This window comes from Portunus trituberculatus, chromosome 37 (assembly GCF_017591435.1).
Source record: "Portunus trituberculatus isolate SZX2019 chromosome 37, ASM1759143v1, whole genome shotgun sequence".
Taxonomy (NCBI): domain Eukaryota; kingdom Metazoa; phylum Arthropoda; class Malacostraca; order Decapoda; family Portunidae; genus Portunus; species Portunus trituberculatus.
The window spans coordinates 20957154-20979653 of record NC_059291.1 but is presented as its reverse complement, the minus strand read 5'-3'; the positions used below and the strand labels follow the sequence as shown (position 1 = coordinate 20979653).

Here is a 22500-nt window from a genome sequence, read left to right as displayed (position 1 = left end):
CTGCTGCTGCTACAAATCAAGTCACGGAAGGAATATATATCATCCAGAAGACACGACCAAAAAAAAAAACTTAATACAGAAAAACCCCGGTAGAATAAAATATGAACGGATACAACGAGAGATCAGAGAGGGATGCTCGTTCAAGGGGCGTGTCCACCTTCATAAACATACACCCCTGCCGCTCCGCCCTCGCGCCCACACCACGAGGTCACGGAAGGGTGGGTGAGTGTGGCTATGCATACTGTCACAGGGAGAACCTAGGATACCGTGGAAAGGGGAAGCTGGGAGAGGTGGGTGCAGGCAAGACAGGCCGGGTGAGGAGGATGGGGTAGGGATGACTAGGGAAGGGAGGGGTTGCTGGGGCGGGGCGGGCCGGGGCGAGGCGGGGCTGGACGGGGAAGAGCATAAGGCGGGAAGGGTAAAGGGATGAAGAGGCAGGACAGTTTTCAGCGGTGATGTAATAAGAGCTTGCTGATGTCCCAGACTGAGTTAAACGAGGAGGGGTTATATTCTCTCTCTCTCTCTCTCTCTCTCTCTCTCTCTCTCTCTCTCTCTCTCTCTCTCTCTCTCTGACGAAACATACACTATTTTTTTTCTGGCAAATACAGTAAACATTATTCAGGACAATATCGGAAAATTAAATGTTACTTCTTATCCTTCACATCTTGCTATTCTTACTAAAAAATTAATAAATGAATAAATAAAAAACAAAAATGTTATTCCCCTAAGAAACGTAATAATATAACATGCCACTTCTCATACCCTGCCTCGTCTTGCTATTCATATTTTTATTACTGCCACTTGCTCTCCTTTATTACACATCCTCCGCGCTCCTCGTAGCGACCCGCAGCGGGACAAAGTGTGTTCCTGCAGCTTGGTAACCCTACAGTCTCCACACAGAAGGGGAACATGCGAAAACTTTTATTTATGAATGGAGCATGCCCACAGAAAACCAGGGAGGGGAGGGGGAGGAGGAGGAGGAGGAGGAGGAGGAGGAGGAGGAGGAGGAGGAGGAGGAGGAGGAGGAGGAGGAGGAGGAGGGAAATGTATGGTGAGTGGAGAGAATGCGATGAGTGTGTGCGTGTTTCAATAAATACTCCCACACACTCACCCGTCCACTCTTACATCTCACAACAACGCCACTACCCACCCCGCCTTGCCACCACGCCCACCCGCCTCCCCACCACAGCCATCCTAGACACGGACGGGTCGTTCACACCGAAGCACTCACAGCACTAGTGAATATTTAAAAAGTGTGTACTTCACTAATTGCTGCGAGAGGACGGCACTGTGAGCCCGGTGAGCGAGGTGCCGGCCTGGGAGGATGCAGGTGCACGTCATCCAGTGTAGGGCAGGGCGGTGGGACTAAGCTGGCGGGATGTGGTTGTAAGCCATATCAATACTTAATGCAATAGGATATATATATATATATATATATATATATATATATATATATATATATATATATATATATATATATATATATATATATATATATATATATATATATATATATATATATATATATATATATATATATATATATATATATATATATATATATATATATATATATATATATATATATATATATATATATATATATATATATATATATATATATATATATATATATATATATATATATATATATATATATACAGCTCCTATGCAATAACAATTCACAATGTTGACGAGGGTTTGGTCACTAAAAAATATTAGTTTCCACGGCATTTTCTTTTCTAATGTATTTCATATCTCACTAACGATTTTCACAACCATTTCAATTGAAGCTCTCTTTTTTCATGCGTCAAAAATGGCACTGCCTTGACAGGAAAATGACTGCTTGAGTCAGTAAAGGATGATAACAAGTGTGCTCGCGTTCACCTATATCTACATACAGGATTTCAATATGGTCACTGCATTACTGGAACATATTTATGTACTTACTACAGTAGCACATGAACAATATAAGACAACAAGGAGGCTGGTTGGCAAAGGTCAGCTGGCCTGCACAAGCCAGCTGCTGATCACTTCATAACTACCCTTTGTCATCCTCATCAATACATTTATCTAACCTTCTCGGGACCTAAGACCATCTCAGGCATGTATCTACGTACTGCATAACTGCTCAGTTTATTCCATTACTGATTACTCTAACGTGTTCCCTCTTTAAGAAAACCAGAAGACTTTGTAGGATCCTTTACTACATTAAATAAACACTTCTTTCCTATCGTCATTTTTCATGTGTCTTTCCAATGATTGCGGCTGAAGGTGTTTTTAGCACATTATTGTGAATTTTTCAGTTCCTAGTCACTCTAAGCATCCTTCTTCGCACAAAGCCCAGCCTGTCTATGTCCATCTTGTAATAAGTGACTGTATATGTACTGAACGTACTACGTAGATAATTCATGTACAGACCATGACCATGGAATCATTCCTGCACAACTATTACTTATGCTCCTATCAATAAATCATTATTTTCTATCAAAATAATCTATGCGTCCCGGGACAGTGACTAAGTTTCCTACACTCAAAGGGACACATCCTGTCAATTTTGATTTCGGCACGACCTATTTTCAACTTTGCTTGAAGAGAACGTTCATACTCGTATCTTGGCTGTGATCTGCAATCAAGGCAGCGCAGCATTAATTATCATTAACGCCACCTACACTGCACCGCTTGACGCAGGAGACATGCTTTGTGCTTCTCATTTGGCAGTGGGGTTATTTGCTGCATGATGTACCACACAAACCATCGGTGCGTCAACTTATACACACAATTTCCTGCTGTGGGAGCCTGCAGCAGCCTTCATGTACTGTACAGTGTCCCCAAAGAAGGTGACTCAGCAAAGTGTGGTGTGACCTACGTCATGAATGACTGGAGGACAGTAAGTTTGAAGACACCATGATTAGTGGCCACATCAAAGAGGCTGGCGGCGGCCAAACCTTTAGAGAGAGGCGTACCGTATATGTGTGCTCACTGAATGAATGAAAGAACTTCAGTGGAGCGTTCAGAGATGGACATCAAAGCCATCGACACAGACAACTAACTCAATTACTTAATGCAAGCTGCTACCAACAGAACGCTCTCTGCATGTATATTTGGAACTATAATTGCTGTGTGTGTGTGTGTGTGTGTGTGTGTGTGTGTGTGTGTGTGTGTGTGTGTGTGTGTGTGTGTGTGTGTGTGTGTGTGTGTGTGTGTGTGTGTGTGTGTGTGTACAGGCTCGCAGGGAGGGTGGCAGCACATTAGCAGTGAGACAGACAGGCACATTTGCTGGTGACTGGCTCTCCTGTACACCCAGGAAACAGAGGACGCCGGGCCTCCCTGATGCCCCAGGTGCCACTCCCCCACACACAGTATGCCCCAGCGGTGTAATGGGCCACTGCAGCGGTTTTCTCCCCACGGGCCTGATGTGTCCATCCCTCACCTACAGCACACCCTTCAGCCTCCTCGTCGGGTGTCACTCCTCAACCATTACCAGAGTGCCATCGCCGCCCCGCGCCGTCCCGCTGCCTAGATCCCAGATGATCCCTCTGGCCTGGCGGACCAGCACGCAGCCTGGCGATGAGCTCAGCTCTAACTAAACCTTCGCTGCTATCGAGGCAATGACGAATCACAACCTTTGTTTGTTGTCTGTATTTATCTATTCTTCTTTATCTTTTGATAGAAGAATTGAGCTCCTCACTGCAAAGCAGAGAAAGACATGCAGTCCGAGCAGGAGACATGCTGGAGTGTGGCGGAGTGGAGTGTGGTGGGAAGGAGTGCAGCCGGCTCCACCCCGCCATTTAGCATGCGGGGCACCCCCGGCACCGGGCAACGGTAGCAAGGCTTGGCGCGGGTTACTGACCACCTGCCACAGGTGGTTCCAGCGGTCACAAATGTTACATTAACCCTTCCCCTAGGAAGCTGCCGGCCTCTCCGAGACAGCACAGGACCACTGGCCAAGATGAGGCGTGACTCAGCCACTGTAGCCACAGCGCCGCACTGGGACGTAGACATATTAGGGAAGGAGAGAGCCCAAAGGTGGAGGCACAGAGGCGCCATCTTCCCGGACCTTGCTCCCTATCAGGCCGGCCAGTGCTCCTCAGCTCCAGGTGAGTGGGCAGGTGACATCAATGGCACTGCCCTCCTCCACCACAATCCAATCACTGCTGTCCCCTCCTCTTAAACCTTTCAGTTCCGCCAAGGGGAAACTATTACCTTAAAAACACAGCGCCAGCCACGAAAGAAATGCACACAAACTTACATTACGCAAATAAGAATTTTATGTGTGGCGGCACATGATGTTAGCCCACTGGGACAGGCGATTCAGGCGGGACCACCACTACCACCACGGCCATTTGCAGGCAGGAGTCTGGCTACAATTACTTGGGTGGCAAGCGTCACTGGCAGGTAACACGTGACTTCACCAGTATACATGGTGACCTTCATCCTAAATTGCCACAACTCAACTCTGTCAAATGATCGAATAACTGATACGTGAGAATCTCTTTCAACACCAACCACCAACCACCACGGCACGCCAGTTGGCCTGTTCCCCACCGGCCTCCCCGCCACACGCAGTGCTGCCAACACACCCAAACACCAACACAACCACTGTCCACCACCATACATGTTACTGTGAGGAAAATGTAGCATGTAAGGAAACTGAAAGATAAAAAGAATCAACATTTCATTAAACACACACACACACACACACACACACACACACACACACACACACACACACACACACACCAATATTGCAGAGAACATAAGATTAGAGCACTACATTCAAGCGTCCACAGCCTTCAGGACCAGCAGGAGCCTCCTCACTTCCAACCTGCAGAGAAGCAAAACAGCTACACCTCTGAACACAACAAACTCCGCGGCCTCTATCTTCACAAATACTGATAATCTCACCCCTACGAAATACCAACACCAAAAACAACCCCCCCTCTATCCTCTCGCCTACATAAAATACCCTAGCTAGCCTATCCTGCCGTGCAACAGAACCCGTAAGTAACCCTACACACATACAATAACGTCCCTCCCTTGTAGACATACACTCTAACACACTCGTCTGCCACTCCTCTTTACTAAACATTAACTAAACCTGCTTACATAATAATTTCCACTTTTACCGCATCCCCTTGTCAATACACCTTAATAAGACCTCTACACCATCACACCACCAACACCATAATCGTCAGTCCCCTGCAATAACATACACCACCAGCAGAAGCGGTTCCACTTCAATACCAACACAAGGGGAAGCAGAGCGGCGGTGCACGGGGGGTATTAAAGCAAGCACTCATAAGCGCTGGCTGGCTGTTCATGTCACGTGCTGGCCCAGGGGTAATGAGAGCATAAGGGGGCCATGGGAGGGGATGTGAAAGGACCACGACCAGGAGGGAAGGTGAAGGGAATGTGATAACAATGTTGTGTTGTGTTCTGTTTTGTGTGTTGTGATGAGTTGTGGTGTGTGTGTGTGTGTGTGTGTGTGTGTGTGTGTGTGTGTGTGTGTGTGTGTGTGTGTGTGTGTGTGTGTGTGTGTGTGTGAGAGAGAGAGAGAGAGAGAGAGAGAGAGAGAGAGAGAGAGAGAGAGAGAGAGAGAGAGAGAGAGAGAGAGAGAGAGAGAGAGAGAGAGAGAGAGAGAGAGAGAGAGTCAAATATATACTATAAAAATAAAAGAAAAACAAAAGAAAGCTGACAAAAAAATAAATAAAAAACATAAGCAAAACCATATGACACACACACACACACACACACACACACACACACACACACACACACACACACACACACACACACCTGTTCTATGCCCCAATAACCCAACACCCCTCCGCCCCACACACACTCCCCGTGACAGGTGTAAACACTCCCCATTCCACCACCACACATCTGAACCTGACAGGGCAGCAAGGTCACCCGGCAAACACATGACTCCTAAACCTGTCTCTTCTCCCTCCTGCTCCCTCCCAAACCGTTCAACCATGCCCTCCCTCCCCACTCACCCCCTACCCCTGCCTTCAATCACTTCAAGCACACACAAATAGCGGGAATGGAATGTATAAATGTGACATTAACGGAGGGAGGGAGGGAGGGAGGGAGAGGAAAGGAAGGGAAGGGGGAAACGAGAGAGAGAGAGAGAGAGAGAGAGAGAGAGAGAGAGAGAGAGAGAGAGAGAGAGAGAGAGAGAGAGAGAGAGAGAGAGAGAGAGAGAGAGAGAGAGAGAGAGAGAGAGAGATAAGGGTGTGATAATGGATGATAAGCAGCAGCATTTACATCTCACCTGCCAAGTCGCAAGCCCCTACTTAACACTATACAAGTACGCGTACAAGTGCCTCGCCTCTCTATAAGCACCATTACCACGCTGCCGCCTTCATAATGTTTCCTGGTGGTACATTTCTCGGCTGTACCTTGCTTGTTTCTATATACTGTACATAGGACGCCGTATAATTTTAGTCAGTCAGTCAGTCAGTCAGTCAGTCAGTCAGTCAGTCAGTCACTTACTTACTTACTTACTCTCACTCACTCACTCATTCTACGTTCAGGATTTCCTAAGTTATCCTCCTCCTATCTCGCTTGTAGGTTTCATTCTCCTATTCTTTGTATAACGAATTCCTATAAAACCACCTCCAAGCTGCCCTCCTCCTCCTCCTCCTCCTATTCCCGCTCCTACAGCAACTATTACTTCAGCTTTCTCAAGTAAACAATACCAGACCCCATAATCCTACTACTTTTGGGTCACATTCCCTCGGCTTTATATTACTACCCTTCAGTTCATCCCTTTCCCTTCCCTCCTCTCCCCTCGTCTCTCATCGCAGCTCATATTACCACCACCCGGAGCTAATACACCATAAGCCCCCTCCAAGCCCCCTCCATATACTCACACAAGCTAATAACTGAGCAACGCCCCTTTCCTTCACACACTCTACCTAACCCGCTCACTCCTCTCGGTCTCCTTACTGGATTCCATTGCTCACTACGTTTTCTTTTGTCCGCCTCTTGGTTTCTCATATCTACCTGTATGTAGTATAAAAGTTGGGTTGGGTTGGGTTGGGTTGGGTTGGGTTGGGGTGGGGTGGGATGGGGATGGGTTGGGTTGGGTTAGGTTGGGCTTAGCTGTCACCTCGTCTTTCACCTTCGATTAATTAGTAAATGAAGAGGATGTGTTAACTTTTAGTTCTTGTATGTAAGGTGTGTGTGTGTGTGTGTGTGTGTGTGTGTGTGTGTGTGTGTGTGTGTGTGTGTGTGTGTGTGTGTGTGTGTGTGTGTGTGTGTGTGTGTGTTTGATCTGTGGCAGTCTCTGACGAGACAGCCAAACGTTACCCTACGGAACGAGCTCAGAGCTCATTATTTCCGATCTTCGGATAGGCCTGAGACCAGGCACACACCACACACCGGGACAACAAGGTCACAACTCCTCGATTTACATCCCGTACCTACTCACTGCTAGGTGAACAGGGGCTACACGTCAAAGGAGACACACCCAAATATCTCCACCCGGCCGGTGAATCGAACCCCGGTCCTCTGGCTTGTGAAGCCAGCGCTCTAACCACTGAGCTACCGGGTGTGTGTGTGTGTGTGTGTGTGTGTGTGTGTGTGTGTGTGTGTGTGTGTGTGTGTGTGTGTGTGTGTGTTATAGCTACATATTACGTTTTTTTTTTAATCTAGTCATCAATATTCTCTCTCTCTCTCTCTCTCTCTCTCTCTCTCTCTCACTGTAACACCTACCCACCCACTCACTCGTAAACATGAGAAAGCTACAGCCCTAAAGAGAGAAAACACACACACACACACACACACACACACACACACACACACACACACACACACACACACACACACACGTCTCAGTGAAAGATATACCATGACTGCCTTTCCCACTTCCCCAACACACACACACACACACACACACACACACACACACTGCAGCTCATGTCAGTAAATATAACCATTGAGTCACCATTCCCAGTGCATTCCTTCACGTTATTCACTGTTCTTCCCGCCACAGGACTGACGACACCGAGGCAGCTGGTTTGTACATGTTGGTGCAGTGTATGTCACGGCACTCTTTATGTCGTTGTATCCTGAAGTCATTACGATAGGTTTGAGATTGTGAACATTTCTAGGCGCGTGTGTAATTCATTGTGAGTTTGTGATATGTAAGTTCTCTCTCTCTCTCTCTCTCTCTCTCTCTCTCTCTCTCTCTCTCGTTATTTTGTTCAGTGTAACCGGAAATAAAAGATAAACTGAATTTTTTCAACGTTTGTGCTTCTGGAAACTTATCTCATTTGTTTCTGTGTGTGTGTGTGTGTGTGTGTGTGTGTGTGTGTGTGTGTGTGTGTGTGTGTGTGTGTGTGTGTGTGTGTGTGTGTGTGTGTGTGTGTGTAGTATTCTCTCTCTCTCTCTCTCTCTCTCTCTCTCTCTCTCTATCCCATCGGTGCAGTAACAAAGCAATCATTTCTAAACTAACAACCTGGCAATATTAGCGTCAATGTGTGTGTGTGTGTGTGTGTGTGTGTGTGTGTGTGTGTGTGTGTGTGTGTGTGTGTGTGTGTGTGTGTGTGTGTGTGTGTGTCTTACCTGGGCCAATTACAGTTACGCTTCACGCTGGCTGGGTACACTCGCTTACCTGCAAACAAGAGAACATCACGTTAGCGAAAGAAGGTCAAGCGATAATGTGGCGTGAAGGTGTGTGTGTGTGTGTGTGTGTGTGTGTGTGTGTGTGTGTGTGTGTGTGTGTGTGTGTGTGTGTGTGTGTGTGTGAATGAATGAGAGATAGGAATGTGTGTGAGATAGCGTGCCACTATACACAATGATGCTGATAAGATAACAACAGATGAGAGAGAGAGAGAGAGAGAGAGAGAGAGAGAGAGAGAGAGAGAGAGAGAGAGAGAGAGAGAGAGAGAGATGAAATATATAATTCAGAAATGGAGGAGGACAAAAGAGAAGAAAAACAGAGGAGAGGGGAGAGGTAATGTAGTGCACTGCTGTACTCTTAGGGGAGATAAAGGACGGAAGGGGCGGGGCGGGGCGGGGCGAGGCCGGGGGAGGGGGAAGGGGAGATAAAGTAAAGTGGCAGGCAGGGTTGTTTCAAGGTCAAGAATCACTCTTCCTCATTATCACTATCACCATCACCACCATCATCATCATCATTAAAATCATCACCATCTAAACAAACAAGAATGAAACTCTCTCTCTCTCTCTCTCTCTCTCTCTCTCTCTCTCTCTCTCTCTCTCTCTCTCTCTCTCAGTATACATAGACAAATAAATAAATAAATGAAATAAAGGAAAAAAAGCAGGCGACATATAATACAGTGCTGTGAATATACATAATGTAATGAGGCAAAGCGAGCTGCCCACTCACTCCCCTGCGTGTTGTAATTAACGTGGGAAAATGTTTGTTCAAAGGAGATGAAGAGCTGGGCGGCGGTGGTAGTAGTAGTAGTAGTAGTAGTAGTAGTAGTAGTAGTAGTAGTAGTAGTAGTAGTAGTAGTAGTAGCAGCAGCAGCAGTAGTAGTAGTAGTAGTAGTAGTAGTAGTAGTAGTAGTAGTAGTAGTAGTAGTAGTAGTAGTAGTAGTAGTAGTAATTTTCCTACTAAGTAACACAGGAGTTCTCCATTGTTATGTGCATAAAGAATATCGATTTTTTTTTGTCCTTCAGTTCCTTTCCATAAACTACACCCGATCATGACGGAAGGACCTGACCAACTATATACACAGGTAAGGAAATGCATGCACAAAGACAACTACAGAGCTATGTATGCAAACTGGTGGTGTGTGCCCTGACTCGTGTGCCAAGATTCCAATTCACAAATCATTAATTATCAAATACAGTTACGTTTATGGAAAACTGTAATAGCCGCAATGTAAGCTGACCAAGAAGCCACGCCCAATGCCTTCTCTCTCTCTCTCTCTCTCTCTCTCTCTCTCTCTCTCTCTCTCTCTCTCTCTACGGCGAGGCACTTGACAATAAAAAAAAAAAAAGATCTTTCCCATGAAATTACCAAATGGCATGTCCTGATTCTTGTAGTGCATTCTAACACGGACACAATAGTAAGTAAATAGTGTTGAATAAGCTACGTATTTGAACTTTTACTTCACTCAACACCACAAAAATATTCATTGCCTTCTAAAACACATGAAAAAAGTCTTGCATTTCACTCCTCCTCCTCCTCCTCCTCCTCCTCCTCCTCCTCCTCCTCCTCCTCTACTACAGGTAAACCCCGATACGTCAGGCGAACTTTCCCCCCATTCTTCGTATTCCCCTGGGTGCAGGAGAAACGAAGTGACGGCGGCTCGAACTGATGGTCTGGTGGTCTTTGTCTGATTGGATGGGCTGATAGACACGGGGCGGGGCAGTGAGGCGGGGCGGGGTAGTGAGGCGGGCAGGGGAGGGAGAGTTCCAACATCTATCCCTCGGCTGGCTGGGTGCTTGATGGAGGGAGCTTCCTGTTTCATTAATTAATGTGTTTGAGTCCCTCTCTCTCTCTCTCTCTCTCTCTCTCTCTCTCTCTCTCTCTCTCTCTCTCTCTCTATCACAAGGAAAGAATGGTTGGACACAGCTGCAGGCATCCCACCTTCCTCTTTTTCTTTTTTTTTTTTTCCTCTTCCTCCTCTAACGCTGAAAACCAAGAAATGTGGCATTTGAGAGCAGTGTCCGGGAGTGAGTGAGGGCGTGGAGGCAGCGGAGTAGGGTGAGGGTGGATATGTAACTATCACGTTTCCACAGTTTTTCACCCCTTTCTTACCTCACCGACTCCCTATTCTTCTTTTTTTTTCTCTTTTCTACTTCCCCTTCATTTCTCTACCTATTCACTCTTACTTCCTGTTATGCGTATTGAGTTCATATCCTTCACTTCTCTACTTCCTATTCTTTTTTTTCTATTTCTCGTCCCATTCCATCTCCCTATCTATGTTTGCAAAGTCTTTTCTCCAGTTCCCTTTGTCTTCCTTACATTTTCAAACGACCTCTCCTGCAATTCTACTAACTCTCCCTCCTTCATCCTACCGGGAACGTGGAATCTATATCTTCCTTCTCTCCTTCCTATTCCTCCCAATCCCTTTCTCTCTCTCTCTCTCTCTCTCTCTCTCTCTCTCTCTCTCTCTCTCTCTCTCTCTCTCTCTCTCTCTCTCTCTCCTTCACATCCCTCTTTCATACTCCTTTTCCTCGAAATTCCCTCTCCTCTCTCTTACACAGCATCCTTCTCTCATCCTCCTGTTCCTCCATATCCCCTTCTTCCTTACCTCCTCTCTCCTTCACAGCATCCTTCTCTCATCCTCCTTTTCCTCCCTATTCCTTTCTTCGCTTCCCTTCTCTCCCCTCTTACACACCATCTACATTAAGGAGGTGCGTGGTTACAGGATACGAGTGTGTGTCGGGGGGGAGGGTGGAGGTAAGTGTGTGGGGGTGCGTGGGAGGAATCAAGTGCCACAGTATTCCCCTTTCTCTCCCCACTATCCCAGGAAAATGTAGTTCGAAGGTGCCTGCTATCGTCCCTACCGCCCCAACACCCACTCCCTCCCCCTCCTTACATTCCTGGACGACTTTATGGGGGCGACACGAAAACTGAGGTGGACAAGTACTGCGGCGGGCCGATAAAGAGAGAGGGGAGAAGAGGGGAGAGGAGGGGAGGGAAAGAATGGAGGAAGGAAACGGTGTGTGTATGTGTGTGTGTGTGTGTGTGTGTGTGTGTGTGTGTGTGTGTGTGTGTGTGTGTGAGAGAGAGAGAGAGAGAGAGAGAGAGAGAGAGAGAGAGAGAGAGAGAGAGAGAGAGAGAGAGAGAGAGAGAGAGAGAGAGAGAGAGAGAGAGAGAGAGAGAGAGAGAGAGAGAGAGAGAGAGAGAGAGAGAGAGAGAGAGAGAGAGAGAGAGAGAGAGAGAGAGAGAGAGAGAGAGAGAGAGAGAGAGGGAAGGGAGGGGGGGTAAGGATCAGTAGTGTAAAGGGTGGGTGGTGGAATGAAAGGGCAGAGGAGGAGGAGGAGGAGAGAGGAGGAGGAGGAAGAGGAGTAAACACTCGCCTTCCTAACAAAGCAAGTCGTTGTGACTCTTCGAAAGCAGTTAAGTTCCTCCTCCTAACGTATAAATAGGGCCTCTCACCTGCCTGCCCCGGGGACGTCACCAGGAGGAGGAGGAGGAGGAGGAGGAGAGGTTGATTATGGTATACGTAACCAACCCACAAAGACAAAATCATCGCAGTGTTCTCTCTCTCTCTCTCTCTCTCTCTCTCTCTCTCACGACAAAAAAATTAAAGGCTGATGGATGACGAGACGCTCTACTTTGGGAATAATGTCTGTGTGTGTGTGTGTGTGTGTGTGTGTGTGTGTGTGTGTGTGTGTGTGTGTGTGTGTGTGTGTGTGTGTGTGTCCCTGTAATATGGGAGTGTCGTGATGGAAATAGCTGTGTAGGGCGGAGCGGCACGACGGGCACCAAGGTGACAGCAGGAGGAGGAGGAGGAGGAGGAGGAGGCAGCACAAGTTTGAGTGAAGAAACAGGTAGAGTATGGTAGAAAAAGATGGAAAATGGCAGGTAGACGGAAAAAGGCCAGGTGTGAAGTAGAGAGGAGAGGAGAGGAGAGGAGAGGAGAGGAGAGGAGAGGAGAGGAGAGGAGAGAGAGAAGAGAAGAGAAGAGAAGAGAAGAGAGGAGAAGAGGAGAGGAGAGGAGAGGAGAGAACCAAGTGTCTCTCAACATGAACACCACCCACGACTAATCTAAACCATCTCTTCGTCTCCCCGCCCCACTCACCTGCTCCACGCCACGCTCAATTCCAACTCCTTCCCGGCGTGCTCTCCCCTCTCTTCCACCTACGCCCCGCAATTCTCTCACCCTCTCTTCCATCTCCTCTTCACTATGCTCCCCTCTCTCTTCCATCTCCTCCTCACTATGTTCTCTCTTCCAACTCCTCTTCACTATGCTCTCCCTACCTCCTTCCACCTACGCCCCGCCATGCCCTCCCCATCTCTTCCACCTCCATCTGAAAGGTCTGCTGCCGTGTCACGTGTGTTCCATCTTTCTCTCCTTCAACTCTGCCTCCATCACATCATTGACTAGTCATTTCTTCCGCCACACTTGCACCATCCACCAGAGACTACCGCGTGACATCTAAAAGAGGTGTGTGTGTGTGTAATTCACCTCCTCCTCGGTCGCCTGCTTGTCACCCAGCCAGTCTTCCCCATTACGGAGCGAGCTCAGAGCTCATAGACCGATCTTCAGATAGGACTGAGACCACAACACACTCCACACATCCCTCGAGTTACATCCCGTACCTATTTACTGCTAGGTGAACAGGGGCTACACATTAAGAGGCTTGCCTATTTGCCTCGCCGCTTACCGGGACTCGAACCCGGCCTTCTCGATTGTGAGTCGAGCGTGCTAACCACTACACTACGCGGTGTGTGTGTGTGTGTGTGTGTGTGTGTGTGTGTGTGTGTGTGTGTGTGTGTGTGTGTGTGTGTGTGTGTGTGTGTGTGTGTGTGTGTGTGTGTTTCACTGTTTGATCTGCTGCAGTCTCTGACGAGACAGCCAGACGTTACCCTACGGAGCGAGCTCAGAGCTCACTATTTCCGATCTTCGGATAGGCCTGAGACCAGGCACACACCACACACCGGGACAACAAGGTCACAACTCCTCGATTTACATCCCGTACCTACTCACTGCTAGGTGAACAGGGGCTACACGTGAAAGGACACACACCCAAATATCTCCACCCGGCCGGGGAATCAAACCCCAGTCCTCAGGCTTGTGAAGCCAGCGCTCTAACCACTGAGCTACCGGTGTGTGTGTGTGTGTGTGTGTGTGTGTGTGTGTGTGTGTGTGTGTGTGTGTGTGTGTGTGTGTGTGTGTGTGTGTGTGTGTGTGTGATCAAGAGAGGGATCAATACACAACAAAGTGACGCTCCGTAGTGAAGAGGAGAAGTGGCAACGAACTCACAAAAGTAAAGGACAACCTGAACCTGCTGCTGCTTCTGCTACTGCTGCTGCCCCCCCATCCTCCTCCTCCATCTGCTCCACTTACGATGCGCTGCTAGGAGACGCCCATCACGTAAATCCTCCTGCCACCCTTCCTCGCACTCCCTCTTGTCTTCTTCCGACCGTCACAAAAGTTGAACGGGATCATGGCTGCCAAACAAATCATTCAATACATCCTGCCTCTCTTCTCAGCTTGTGTGGGGTACGGGGTGCCTGTAGGTGTCGCAGTTTCCGTGTGTGGCAGTGCCGGATTGGGTCCGCAGCAGGCAAAGCCCGCCAGTCCACCATCTCCCCTCGCTAAATACAATCTCGTGGTGAGCAGTAACCCGGTCCTTCAAGATGGACGGGCAGGCAGACAGCTGGGTCCCGCACCGCCACGCCAGACTATTGTTGGATGGCGCGCCTCGGAGAACTATGTATTAATGGAGCCGTGAGCCGCTGGCGAAGCTTGTCACGCCGCCACGAGTCTTAGACACGGAGGAGCATTTTCCTTTCCTATGAAAGGCTGTAACGCTTCTTTCTCCTCTAATAACATTAAACACCAAACACAATATGTGTTGACTCGATCAAGAAAACAAGACTATTTTCTTCTGAACAGTCACCATACAGACGGTTGAGTCCTGGCACTGTACAACGTACAATTACCAGGTAAATAACCAAGCAAAATATTCATTATGTGAGTAAAGGCAGAGTCCTTTCAGTGACTTCATATCAGGTATTGTGGTGACACTTTTTGTGCACGGCGGAGGCACGCGGCAGCAGACTTACATCAACCATGACGATCAAGTGACACGACGGTGCGCGTGGTCAGGAACAAGGCGAGGCTCCTGTGACCCTGTGATGTGCCACGGTTACGTTACCCATCGCCCACCACGATCCCAAGAAGCGAAGGGACAGCGGCCCCTGGAAGGCCAGGCACGGCAGGGAGGACGCCATCAGCGTGGGCGGATGGGACGATAACAGTAACTTGACGAGGATCACTGGAAAGGAGCCAAGTGGGCCGCAGACCGTAAGAAGCTTAGGATGGCCTACCCCCGGTCCCCAGGCCACCCCATGCCCCGTTAACCCCACCACCCCACAGGTCATCCTTCCAAGGCTCGGCATAAGTGATGAATAACCTCCAATTCCTCTTCGTCTCCTCCACCACCACTGATTATCACGGACAGCCATGACTGAAGGACATTCGCCCACACGCGACATCAGAGAAGTCATGTGTAAAGGGAGCACCGCTTTCAAGCAACCATGAGGAGTGTATACGCATAAACAAGGCGATCAAAACCATTACTCATCCATCATTATGCTGATAAACAATATTTATCAACATGTTACCTGCTACATAACAAAATAATAATCAAAACTTAGCAACTAAAGACAATATACATGGTGGTCAATGAAAGGATGAGAAGGAGGGAATAAGATAGAACGGGTCTATAATGAGGAGGAAGACTGGTGAGGCGAGGCGAGGGAAGGTGAGAACAGGTTGAGCTGCAGCGCTCACCAAGTTGCTGGATCTGATGAAAACCTGAACCTGGCTCGCTGACAGTAGACCACACGACACCCATCCCACTCCACCCCTCGGCTATCAACACAGTTGGTGTGTAGCAGTGGTGGTGGTGGTGGAAGCAGTACAAAATGATAATGATAAGATATCTGAGAAGGAGGAGCGTGACCTTCATCCTGCTTTCCTCTCTTCTAATCCTTCCCCAGCCAGCAGACCACACCGCCAACACGCCTGGACCCAGCAGCGGGCGGCCCACCTGAAACACTGCGTCAGCGGCCATGACGGGAAAAATAAAGGGTCATTTTTCACGTGTCCTCTTAAACGTCGTGGGAAACGTGAACATAATGTCAGGGCAGTGAGGCGGCGGATCAATAGTGCACGAGTGGCGGCAGCAGGGGGCGGCGACGGTGCCGGGCACGTGGGAGGCATTGGGTCACAGGGGTGTGTGCGGCCTTGCCCTGCTGCCCACACGCTCCTTGCGCCACACAGCCGTCACAGCCACCTCGACTGCCCGAACAAGGAAATGATGGATTGATTTAACCCTTCCACTAACAGAGGCACGACATTGTTACTTTATAAACAACAATACAATTTCACTAAACAAAACTATATTTAAGTCCTGCGTAAAAAAAAAAAAATTACCCCCTTAACTATTCCCTTCAATGTCAGTGTACCCTTAAGGAATCGTACTTTAAACTTGTATTACCCCAGATCATTGAGCCGAGGCTGTCACACGGTGTTAGGGGCCTCGACAAAGGGGTCACGGCTGTGGCGGCCAAGAGGGATTTGCATGCTGACAAAATCTATATAACAAGGGAACCTGAGGCGACCCTCTGCCTCCTTGCCACACCTGGTATGCAAGCAGGTGCACACAGACCGGAGAAGCAGCGTGAAGGCTGATTGCCCCACAACACCTGGACCAGCAGAAAACCCCAAGGAACCCGCTCAGCTTTAAGTGAGAGAAAACAAATGTGCAAAGCGTGTCTTACAACAGCTTGGTGGCGCCCAGGCATCGAGCCACCACGGGCGCCACCACGGTGTTACCATCACATGGTTAACACGGATATTGAGCACGTGAAGGATACTTTCTTGAACTTGTTTGTTTGTTGTTTCTATTGCCAATGTGGCCGCTACTCCTGTCCCCCTCCTCATGGGCCGTGCATCCCTCCACCCGCCTCCCGCCCACACCAACAGGAGCTGTCCTGTTCATCCATGAGATACGTACATAAAGAAATCACGCGCACGCACACACACACACACACACACACACACACACACACACACACACACACACACACACACACACACACACCACATTCTCCCTAACAGTTCCTGCAGGTGGTCCCCTGAGCCCTGACAGTGGGGCGGGGCTGGGCCAGGTGGGCGTACTGGCCTCGCCACCTGCCCACGGAAAGCCCTGTTAAGGCTCTAACTGCTGCCTTCGCGTCCTCCGCAACACCTCAATACTAAAGGCCACTACAAACAACACCCGTCACTTCACTAATTTCACTAACAATAACACTTAACACATCCCGCCTCCCCATACACCTTCCCTGATGCATGAACGCCTACCCATGACTCAGTGAGGGCCTCGCCTAGAGACACGGCCGCCTCTCACTCACCGCTGCCACCAGGAAAAGAAAACCAGCGAGAGTAGAGTGCACACCGTGGCCACGCACTAAACAGGCCTGCTCTCCCTCCTCTCCCTACCCCGTCCCTGTCTCGCACCTGTCCCCGTGTGACGTAACTCTATACAACTTGCACACAACAATGAAGAAAGACAGGGAAAGGAGGACACTGCCGCCATACCACCTGTTCACAGCGACTGTCTACCACCTGTGCTACTAGTCTACTACTGCGCATTATACAAGTAGTAGTAGTTGTAGTTGTAGTTGTTGTTTCACCATTACTAGTAGTACTTTTACTTTTACAAGTACTACTACTACTACTACTACTACTACTACTACTACTACTACTCACTAATCTAATAACCCTTTAAATCTAACTGCCTTACATATCACTACACTACACTTAAACCTCAAATCATTACAATCACCATCATCATCACAACTATATTCATCATCACTTTCACCATTCACTCACCCAATAACCCACAAACAAAAACACATCTCTCCGACTATACTTCTAACATGACCTTCTATCCTAAACAACAACAACAACAACAACAACAACAACAACAACAACAACAACAACAACAACAAGCTAGGCCACGGTGTAACGTACGAGTCTCTGTCAGGAAAGCCTCGCACACCACCAGACCCCGCGGCGCCTCGGCCTGACCTGTTATGAGTGCGGTAATCTTTACGACACATTAAACAACGAACCTTCACCTCTAACGCTGCAAGAGTCGCGTCTACACGTCTCAAGTTTGTCCACAGAAAAAGCTAAATATTTTACAGTGAGGAATGCACGAGAGAGAGAGAGAGAGAGAGAGAGAGAGAGAGAGAGAGAGAGAGAGAGAGAGAGAGAGAGAGAGAGAGAGAGAGAGAGAGAGAGAGAGAGAGAGACTTGGTTCCCGTGATATCAACGTAAACTCAACTGGGTTAAGTTCCCATAAACGGTTATATCTAGTTGGGCAAGATTGTTGATTAAAATTTGATTAGGTTAGGTATGCAAAGTAAAGTAAGGTAAGGTAAAGTAGGCTAAGGTAATGCAAGGTAGGATAGGATAGGTTAGGGTTGGGATAAGTTGTGGTGGGTTAGTATGTTAGGTTAAGTTAGGTCAGGCAAAGTAAGGTAAGATAAGAAGATAAGGTAATGCAAGGTAATTTGACGTTGTTAGGGGTAGGGTTGGAATGAATTTGACAAGAGTCAGAAGTGGTTTGATGAAGTCAAAATAAGTTAGCTTATGCTACGTTACAAAAGTGAAGTTAAGGCAGGTTGCTGAAATGAATCTCACATCAGGAAAGTATCACTGCAAGCAAACCTGGTCTTGTGACGCGCCGGTGACCCTAAGCTAAAGGGGAGAGTGCCATGAATGAGTCTGGTCCTGTAGTGGCACGGAACAGGCAACACACGGCAAGGAGGTCCGGGGCGGTGCAGGTGAGGCGGGCACCCCACTCTGCACCAGGCAGTGACCTTTGACTTTTTATCCGTGCCTAGGGAGGATGGGGATGATGATCTATTCCTACATCTGTCTATTATGTTGACCCTTGACCCGCTCTCTCTCTCTCTCTCTCTCTCTCTCTCTCTCTCTCTCTCTCTCTCTCTCTCTCTCTCTCTCTCTCTCTCATGCAACTCGATTAAAAGCAACGACAACGTCCATGAATGCTTGTTATGATAAGCCGATGAGCCCCGACATTGTGGACCACGCTTGTGAAATACAGTGGTGGTGGTGGTGGTGGTGGTGGTGGTGGTGGTGGTGGTGGTGGTGGTGGTGGTGAAGGAGAGAGTGAGAAGAGAAGGGGAGAGGAGAGAGAGAGAGAGAGAGAGGAGAGGAGAGGAGAGGAGAGGAGGAGAGAGAGGAGAGAGAGAGAGAGAGGAGAGAAGAGGAGATGAGAGGAGAGGAGAGGAGAGGAGAGGAGAGGAGAGGAGAGGAGAGGAGAGGAGAGGAGAGAGAGAGAGAGGAGAGGAGAGGTAGATGAGAAGAGAGAGGAGAGGAGAGGAGAGGAGAGGAGAGGAGAGGAGAGGAGAGGAGAGGTAGATGAGAGGAGAGAGGAGAGGAGAGGAGAGGAGGTATGATGGAGTGCATGGTGGTCAGTATTCTTCAGGCAGTCTCATCGTTTCCCATGACCCTCCAATCCCAACCCCTTGCACCAAACGCCTCTCCTACAGACACATTAACAATTAATACCCTGCCCCTTTAAGTGTGCAGCACCTCGGGGCACACACCAGACACACCGATCACCACCACCTCAATAATGAGCACCTCGCAGAGCGTATCAGTGTATGAGTTTATGAGTGTTGGCATCCTACAAACGACAATGTAGGTGGTGGTGGTGTCCTTTGTTAATATCCAGCGCGCCTCGTTGTTTTGCGAGGACGCACATATAAACGAAAATATGAGATTTTTTTTGGGTTGCAAAACTAAGAGACTGTAATAAAGAAGACTAATAGGTACTAATAAAAATATTTGGGTTAATAATATAAACATATATACACACATGTATACAACTAAAAAAAAAATATATATATATATATATATATATTTTTTTTTTTTTTTTAGTTGTATACATGTGTGTATATCTTATGTTTATGCAATTATTAACCTAAATATTTTTATTAGTACCTATTAGTCTTCTTTATTACAGTCTCTTACTTAGTTTTGCAACCTAGAAAAGGCAAAATTAATCTCATATTTTTTTCGTTTATAATGTGCGTCCTCGCAAAACAACGAGGCGCGCTGGATATTAACAAAGGACACCATCACCACCTACATTGTCTGTTTGTATATATATATATATATATATATATATATATATATATATATATATATATATATATATATATATATATATATATATATATATATATATATATATATATATATATATATATATATATATATATATATATATATATATATATATATATATATATATATATATATTAGCGTAAAAATAGATGCCGGTCATTAGAGTGAACAATTCTTCTCACACAGTTCCCTGACAATAATTCCATCAAACACTTGACACAAGGCAGCAAGTCACGCTCCATGCCACCCCACCGCCTCTAAATATACTGACGACCACAGACCACTACTTGTGAGCCTCTTTTGTGTGCTCCTGGCCAAGCATAACAGTCGCGTCCCATTATGGCACCCACCACCCCAACCACCACCACCACCACCACCACCACCTCTGCCTTCCTCGGTGGGAATGTGGCCAGGCACGCCACACGCGGCTGGTGACAACACTCCAACACCGATGTGTGTGTGTGTGTGTGTGTGTGTGTGTGTGTGTGTGTGTGTGTGTGTGTGTGTGTGTGAGAGAGAGAGAGAGAGAGAGAGAGAGAGAGAGAGAGAGAGAGAGAGAGAGAGAGAGAGAGAGAGAGAGAGAGAGAGAGAGAGAGAGAGAGAGAGAGAGAGAGAGAGAGAGAGAGATTTCCATTTTACAATGGTTATTCCGTATACATAATATATTGCACAGTTACATCATCAGTATTATCACTCAAAATTCAAGTAATTGATAATAATAAACAGCTCTATAAAATAGTTTGTCATGTTAATGATTATTAAAATAGAAATTGTGAGGGATACAGAATACTTAAAAATGTAAAATGCGATAAAAAAAAAAGTGAAATACATAAAGCTATAAAAACTTAACTTAAAATACTACTTAAAACTAAGAAGCACACACACACACACACACACACACACACACACACACACACACGGTAGCTCAGTGGTTAGAGCGCTGGCTTCACAAGCCAGAGGACCGAGGTTCGATTCCCCGGCCGGGTGGAGATTTTTGGGTGTGTCTCCTTTCACGTGTAGCCCCTGTTCACCTAGCAGTGAGTAGGTACGGGATGTAAATCGAGGAGTTGTGACCTTGTTGTCCCGGTGTGTGGTGTGTGCCTGGTCTCAGGCCTATCCGAAGATCGGAAATAATGAGCTCTGAGCTCGTTCCGTAGGGTAACGTCTGGCTGTCTCGTCAGAGACTGCAGCAGATCAAACACTGAATTACACACACACACACACACACACACACACACACACACACACACACACACACACACACAATAGCAGTCAACTGCTAAGATCTTCTTCAGCTCCTTTTTGAAAACAGGCAAAGAATTTTTGTTTTAGGTTAAGAGGAAGACTATTCCATAATTTTATTGTTACAAAAATTGATCTTTCAGCTATAACAGTTTTGGTCTTAGGAAGGTGCAGTTGGTGTTGCTGTCTAGTGTTTACAGTGTGAGTTTGTCTTATTGTTGGTAGTGAGAACAGCCAACTAGGTACATTTTTATTAATAAGAGAGAGAGAGAGAGAGAGAGAGAGAGAGAGAGAGAGAGAGAGAGAGAGAGAGAGAGAGAGAGAGAGAGAGAGAGAGAGAGAGAGAGAGAGAGAGAGAGAGAGAGAGAGAGATGCTCCACACATAATCATCCCCGGTGTAAGTGAGCAGCTTCCGAAATGTCAGTGACGACAAACGATACACACAGAGTTGCCAAGCCGAGAGGGGGCGTCATGCTGAGGTGCTGCGGCGCGAGGAGCCTAACGGGAGCCACGGGCGGTAAACATGCATGCCACAGACCGCCGCGGATTGCTGTGGTAGAGCACGAAGACGGGGGCGGAGGAAAGAGGTGGAGGTAAAGTCAGAAGGTGAGGAAGTGCACGCAGGGTGATTGGGTGATGGGGTGAGGGGGTGAAGGGTCAGGGACGGGAGGGTTTACAATACACAAGCACAGCAGCGGCGGCGGCGGCGGCGGCGTCAGACGCACCCGGAAATGTGAGGACCAGTTTTTTGCTAGTCATGAAGACATTTAAACCTCTCTGGAGAGATGGATATTTAAATTCAAGGGACGGGCGGTGATAGGCTGACTGGGAGGCGAGTGGGCGGCGGGGAATGACGTCAAGTGTCCGCGGCAAGACTGAGTTATCCCACTGCCTGGCTTAACACCCTCCCGACGGACAATTGCATGATGTAATAATAATAAGAACCAGTTACGAGGCGGCCCGCTCCTCTCGCCCTGCCGACACTAGAGCCTCGAGGAACAAAACGAGCCAACCAATGGAAACACAGAAACACGAGACAACACACTCTAAGTGAAAAGTCTGACAGAGTGAAGGGGCGCTGCAATGTGGTGGCGCCTGACGGATGCTGGGCGGGAGACGCGGCGACGACGAGGGAAGGGAGAAAGGATGGGGCGAGGAGAGGAGGGGTGCAGTGAAAGAATAAAGGAAAGAAGGAGGAAGGAGGCAGAGAGGTATGGAAGGAGACGCCCGCCTCTCCTCAACTACAGCCGCAAATGGCCACGACGCCCACGGTGCCTCAGGTCAGGAAAGGCGAGGAAAGTTCCCCTTGACGCCCACCACAAGGGAACCATCACCACCACTACCACGCACAGCAACACACACA

General features: G+C 47.8%; 1 protein-coding gene across 7 annotated transcripts in view; it reads right to left on the bottom strand.

Moving 5' to 3' along the window:
- LOC123514385 (CLIP-associating protein 1-like) overlaps positions 1-22500 on the bottom strand; it is a 317191-nt gene that overhangs the window by 268275 nt on the left and 26416 nt on the right. The window lies entirely within an intron of this gene.